The sequence below is a fragment of the Polyodon spathula genome, chromosome 57 (genome assembly GCF_017654505.1).
Source record: "Polyodon spathula isolate WHYD16114869_AA chromosome 57, ASM1765450v1, whole genome shotgun sequence".
Classification (NCBI taxonomy): Eukaryota; Metazoa; Chordata; class Actinopteri; order Acipenseriformes; family Polyodontidae; genus Polyodon; species Polyodon spathula.
The window spans coordinates 455303-462637 of record NC_054590.1 but is presented as its reverse complement, the minus strand read 5'-3'; positions in this window follow the sequence as shown (position 1 = coordinate 462637).

The following is a 7335-nucleotide window of genomic DNA, read 5'->3' as shown; positions in this document are numbered from 1 at the left end:
TACAATGCTGTAGGTGTGACAGTGTATTAATTGCCCCGCAGATCCTGGTCTGATAAGGCTTGTCAAAGCTGCAAAATTGATTTTCTGTCAATCAGAGGGCATACTGTATAAGGAACAACAAAGAGTTTATCAGTGAGTAACATCTTTCCAGCAGAAAAAAAAGACTATAAAAAAACAGACTGACGATGTCAAAAGCAAAACAATGCAGCAAAGTTTTTTTTTTTTTATTTATTTTTTTTTAATGCTTTTATTTTTGGACCTACACTTGCATTAGGCTTCAAGGGTTAAGACTACTTATAAAAATATAAAACAACAACAAATAGCATGTTGTTTTACATTGAGTGCTACTGAGCTTAATCAAAAGGTGAACTTGAAAAATAAAACACTGGGAGGCCCTGCTCTGTAGCACTATACTATTGTTGTATCCCCTGCTGGAGATGTGATCATTGTATGTTACCCCTGAGGTAACTTACCACTATTAACACAGTACCACTGTAGCTGCCCTTCCATTACCCCTTTTGTGCAAAACCAGTGCTTTTCCATTGTCATGCAACTGCAACCCCACAGAAGAAGATAACTCCTCCAATACATGGCATTATTTAAGGACATTTTGATGCAGGAAATGTTTCAAAAGCCTGATTTATGCATTTCCACTTTTAATTCCCCCGTATTTCATTCCTTGACTAACATCACATTGATAAACCAGGGCCCTAATCCCTCTTTGAACCTTCCCTGCTGGAGTGCTCAGAATTGAACCATCGTACCTCACCAGCGTCTCTTTAACCCAGACTCGGAGCCCCCTCACAGGAGCGCAAGGGCAGTCTGGGAAGCAATACATCTTTTTATAAAAACCATCTCACTGGTGATGTCAGACACAAATCCTGATATCCATAGACAAGGACCCCCCCCCCCCCCCACCCCCACCCCCCCCCTATTTTATTACTTTCATAAAATGAAATCATAAATGTCGATTTTCGGCTTAAATGTCTCTTTTTTAAAATGAGAAAACACATGTTACAAATATAGAATAAAAGCTATTTCAGATATTTAATTTAAGGCTGTTAATTTGCTCTTGCTTTTCTGTTCTGTACCACATCATGGATCGTTATTGCTGTGTTACCTGTTTGACAATGTGGGCAATAATCCTTACACCATCAGTGCACTAGAGCAGCCATTTTGAAAACAGCTTTGAAACAGACTTTATAGTTATAAGTGTAAAAATATGTTAGGATGTAAAACACTGAAAATAAACATTACAGGTAAGTTATTTAAACAGTTGTAGAAACACGTTTAATGCTGCATTTTTCAGAACCCCACTACTTACTCTTTAAATTAATTATTATTATTATTATTATTATTATTATTACAAATGATTTCACGAAAGGCCTCTTATAAATAACATAATTTGTATGGTAAAACACACTATTTGGGGAAAAAAAATCATTTTTCCTTCTGTGAAAGAGACTCTGGATGGGAGTAGCTGTGTGGCTAGCAGAAGCACAGAGGCACGGCCACCAGGTTTAGATTGGTTTGTTGAATTGTGGCCAGGGGATGCTTGATTTATTGATGTTAATTACCCCTGGCCACACCCTACAACAAGACAAAGGCATGTTTATTGGGTGGAGATGGTTCAGTGAAGGCACTTTGTCCAGTCTGGTGAGAGTAGTGTGTTTGTTTAAATGATTTTGTTTGTTCCTGTTTTATTTGGTTTTGTTGTTAATAAAAGTGCACAAGGAAGCGCTAAAACTGCAGTATCTGAGTCTGGGTTTCCTCTTTCTGCCACTTGGCAGCCTTGATCGCCTGTCACTACACCACATTTCTTATAGCAGTGCTTGAAGTTATTTATAACCTCCAACTCTTGGGAGCAGATTAATGCTTATTTGCTATAGAGGCAAATAAATAGGGAAGGGAGGGTTTAACACCTCAAAATCAAATCTGATCTACAATCTTACATGATTGTGAGTAACGGCAGCTTTGGGACTTGTAAGACAACTGCTTTAACTCCTTGAACAATAATTTCTGTGGTTAATAATACTTCCCTTTTAAAATGCAATTTTCCTTTTTGCTTCACGCAGGGATGTCTACTGTTGGCTGAATATTGCACCACTTCAGCTCATTTTAAAACTGAATTTCAATACGTGTCTTAAAGGGAAAGTCACATTTCACAGCCACAAGCCACAACAAGGGGAATAGATCCATAATAAAAGGGTACATCATAATTGCGTTATAAATGATCAGCTGCCTGGGTACACTGGTTATTTCTTTAGTGACCTCTAAGTGACATTCGTGTACTCTTATCATTGCACTGGATTCACATATGGCTCTATTTCATAATCTCACATTGTCCAGAAACCCCCGATTGCAACATCTAAATGAAAGGGCTTGCATCCAGTAAACCCTTCTGCCAACAGTGTTTAGGCAGCTTTTCAATGCATTAATGTACATACTTCTTTCAGATTGATGGGGGATTTGTTGTGAACACTGACTACAGTGTCATTTACCGCCACCTAGAGAAAATGTTGTATTATGTGAATTCTAGGGTATTCTTTGAAACAGGATATAAAAGCATTTTCACAAATATCTAGCATTGACTTGTTTTCACCCAAATGTCCTGACTTTGATCTTTGTAAATATAAATCTGTCTGAGCACACAATCATTTATTTATTCACTTAATAAAATATTTCTATTAGGAACGCACTCAGAGATCATAAGTCTTTTTCACAGCTGGCTTTTCATGCTATACTGTACGGATAATACAGATGAAATCACAACCTGGGGTCAAACTGAATTTTTAAACGAGTATAAAGAATTTCCTGTACTTAAAAGTTTAAAATGCATTTGCCATCATTATTTAGCTCCAGAACCATGCAGTTCACTATGTTCTTATCGTTGTTTCTAACGAGAGTCCCCAAAGCTCTCTGTGTTGTGTGATGTTTCCTCCTTTTGAAGGACATACTTATCTCAGGGTGGCACAGCAAATGTTAAATTAAGTACTGTACTCCAGGGTCTATTTTAATGATCTTAATACCACCGCTCTGCAATGCTATAAAAAATGCAGACCAGCATGGATGAGCGGGCTGCCCTATAATGTTCTACTTATAGACTATTATTCAAGAAATGTCAAAAATTGACCAAATAAGTGAAAGGGGTACTTTAGCAATTGAATGACAGATCTTGTATCTGAATTCCTCAGTTCCTGAGATTTTCGATTGAGATTGTATGGTTCAGTGCACTCCATCCTCTCGGTTCTTTTTCTTTATTGAATTTGCACTGAGACATTGTATAGAAATAAACAACACCTCCTTTAGCTGATGAGGGATTTCAGGTTTTTATGTATTAAATCAATTTTACAGAAACCACCAACAGTCGAGATTATTAATACATTAACAGAGATTTTGGGGGGGGGGGCAAAGAAAACTTTTATCTCACTTTTTACAAGTATGATTAACCATCAGGCTGATTTACAGATGACATTCTTCCTATGGTCTGTAGCCTAGGGTACTGCTGACCCCTGCAGGTGAGATCAGGTCATGACATATAGCTAAACAAACAAACAAAAAAACAGCATTCTCCAGTCCAATTACAACTAACGCAAAACTAAAAAAAAACAGCAATTTATATATATATATATCTATATATATATATATATATATATATATATGATATATATATATATATATATATATATATATGACCTTGGAATTCGGCCACAAACACAGTATGAAAGGAACTACAAAATAATGAACATTGCCGCACGTCGAATTCTGAGGTTAAAATATAGGACACTTTAAAAGTATTTTACAGTACAGTACCAGGGAATTCATATGGATTGCACCATCTACTTATTAAAAAACAAACAAAACGAAAAATAAGTAAAAGCCCTTTATGATGACCTGTACAGGTTCTGCATTTGCATTGAACCAGGGCAGGGGTAGAGAAAACCCCTAAGGACTAGAGCAAGGTTTGCCTGTATAGGTTTGCCACTGTCTGCTGATCCGACTGGGTTTACAATATACCTTTGTCTGGGTCTTGCAAAAATAGCAGGGATTTGCAGGTATATACAGTTAAATGATATCAGTAGTGTAATAATAATAATAATAATAATAATAATAATAATATAAGTAATACGTAATAATAATGTATACAGGCAGTAATAACATCTGCTTTAAAAAGGGTAATGACGCTTTTTAATTTCTCTTTCTGTTTCGCTGAACATTTTGCGTTTTAGATGCCTCAGTGCATTCTAGCATTGCACTAAGAAAGCAATACAGCATTATTTAGAATTAAAAAAAAACAAGTACTTGGAGAGTTCAACACCAATCAATACAAGTTGGACAAGGTTCGTTTACAGTATTTAACAATGATGAAATCACATTACTGATTTCACCATTCCTGGAGGGAAAATAAATCCACCCGCACCTCTGTTAGGTACAGCTCTCCCCAAGACTCTTATCTGGTGCAAAACAAGGATTAGCACCGGAAAACCTATCAGTGTGACGTGTGTGTGTGTTCTAATTCTGCCTTAGCTGTGTTCTTGAAAACAATGTACATTATTATAGCCCTTAGTTGTGGCTGACTATTATTAATTATAGAGGACTGGTGACAAATCAGTAACCACATCTTACCTGGACTGTAAAGTTATGAATGCATTTGTATTTAAACGCGTTAATGCATGTCCTGATGTAGTTCAGCTATTTAAAAGACAGAAATAACAACTACAATGTAAAGGTGAATTTTTATTGTGCAACGTTGTCATACTGATATTTGAACGTGTCGGTTTGTTCCTATGATACAAACGAGTCATATTTTATCTGGTTTAGTCTGAAGCAGCTAACACTTGTATTATATTATTATCACCCAGTAGTGCAGGCTACGTGCATTTGACCACCGATTTACTTCAGCACACTCTAACAATGCGGGAGAATAAATCGGATAATCGCTAACTCTGTTTAAACAAAAACTGCATTGTTTGCCAGAAAGAGCTAAACAGAGCGGGAGAAACACAGGACATGATACTCCTGGATCAATCCGCTGGGCGGGGTTTACTTTGGGGGGGGGAGTAATAGTTAAATATCTACCGCACAGAATACCATTATTCACATTGTACATATATCCTTCCTTCAATATGAAAATTGTTAGGCTATACTAAAATATACAATTGTTGTGTATGTGTGTGTGTGTGTGTCTATATATATATATATATATATATATATATATATATATATGATTATATATATATATTATATATATATATATATACCGCATCATTTTATAACGTGCTAATGCATGAGAATACAATCTAGATTTATGTTTACAAATCAAATATATAAACAATTTAAAATTATTTTATCTGGGACCCTCCCTGTACATTGTTAAAAAAAAAAAAAAAAAAAATTTTTTAAACATTATACAATTTTGTAAATTTTTAAAAAAATCCTGCGTAAGTCGAGAAAATCCACACAAAAAATTAATGCCATTTCTTTTAGCAAACATCCGTTATTATTTTATATTTTAACTTGTTTATATATATATATATATATATATATATATATATATATATATATATATATATATATATATATATATAAATACCATATACAGTCTGTGTTTTAAAATAAAATCTGAAAGAATCAACTTCATTGAACCAATACGCATGGGAGAGCACAAAATGGAGTTTGTGCCTGTCTTTAATGTAATGGCGCCACGGTTTTCACCCACAGCTTTCTGCATAGTACACGATAACAAAAGCTATTTGTTGTACCTCCATGACAGGCACTTCTCTGAGAACTCCGCGCAGAGCTATGAAATGGCGGACTGGGGCGGAGATTGAGGAACTGAAATCGGATATTCCTGCAGAGCTGTCGGTAAAACACGGAGTTGGAATTTGTTAAACAGACCGGGACCAGTTCAGTAGACTTGTCTTTTGGCCGAGTTTAAACGTTGCAGCTCCTGGATAGTTTCTTGTTAGTCCATTTTTTCTTAGTTAATGCAATGTTTACAACCGCCCCCCCCCCCCCCCCCCCCCCCAACACCCCCCCCCCCCGAGCTGCTTCAATATAAACCATAATAATAATAATAAAAAAAAAAACATAAAAAACTGTACTTGGTGCAGTTGTCTGACTACAGTGTAGTTACCATCTGCTGATTCTTGGCAGCTTGCACGTTTTCAATTGAAAATAAATACATTTGCAAGTCATGTTTCTAAAAAAGAGGAGTGATGTGTAAGAGGTGTAAGGGATCTCCACCACAGGTAGTTCTGTGACTGCTCTGAACTGTGGAATTACCATGAAGAAAGGAGGAATAAATCCGCCTGGAGATTATGAATTGCAACTGGTGTGCAGTACAGAGAAAAGTAACTGGGTTCACAAAAAAAAAGAAAGAAAATGGACAGCGCTGGAAACACGACTTAACCTTACCTGTGATATCAATATATTTATTTTAATAGTAATTATTATTAATAAGAATTATATTATAAATATAATTATATAATAATAATTATCATGTATCACTTATCAGTACATAGTGAATGTTTGCTACAATATAAGATTATAGGGATTAATATATATGTATGTGTGTGTGTGTGTGTGTGTTTCTGGTGGAGAATGAGAAAGGTTGCTGCAGTAATTATAATGTTAACTCTGTACAGTGGCTCACACCCTCCTAAGCAGTATTTTTTTAAATACTGTACTGTCTGTTTTGGTTTTGTCGAAGTGCGATTTGGTCAGTGCCGTATAAAATTTATTTGTGTGAAAAAGCTGTCTTTTGTTCTCTACCAGTAAGGGCAACCCTAATGGGGGAATGTGGAAGTTAGAATGGTTCACATGTAATTCACTTTATCAGACCTGGTTAATTGTTTTTTTTTACATTTTTTCACAGTTTTTTCTATATTGATTCAACAAACAATACCTTGTTACCTTTCCGGTTTGTTTACATTCCCTAACTGTACTTTTAGCTGCATGTGCACAGTGTGCTGCATGTTCCTCCTTGTTAAGTAAACAGGTATGCTTGTATATAACTACATCAGCAAGATCGCAAGCAAAACAAACTGTTAGCAATGAGGCCAGGTGTTGACATTTTTCTGCTAAAATGCAATTTGCACCATTTTGTTTTGAGAACGTAAAAGAAAATTAAACTAACTTTAACAGTTTAATTTTCCTTTCACAAATGTGCTTTGGTGTAAATCTGATCCATAATGTTTTTATTATGCTGGTAACATTTTACAGGAAACACCCAAAGAGCTGGCTCTTTCAACATGGGCTTGTAAGGTGAAAATGTAATTTTTTAAAGATGTAAATACTACAAAATCATATAATGTACAACACCTTAAACACCCA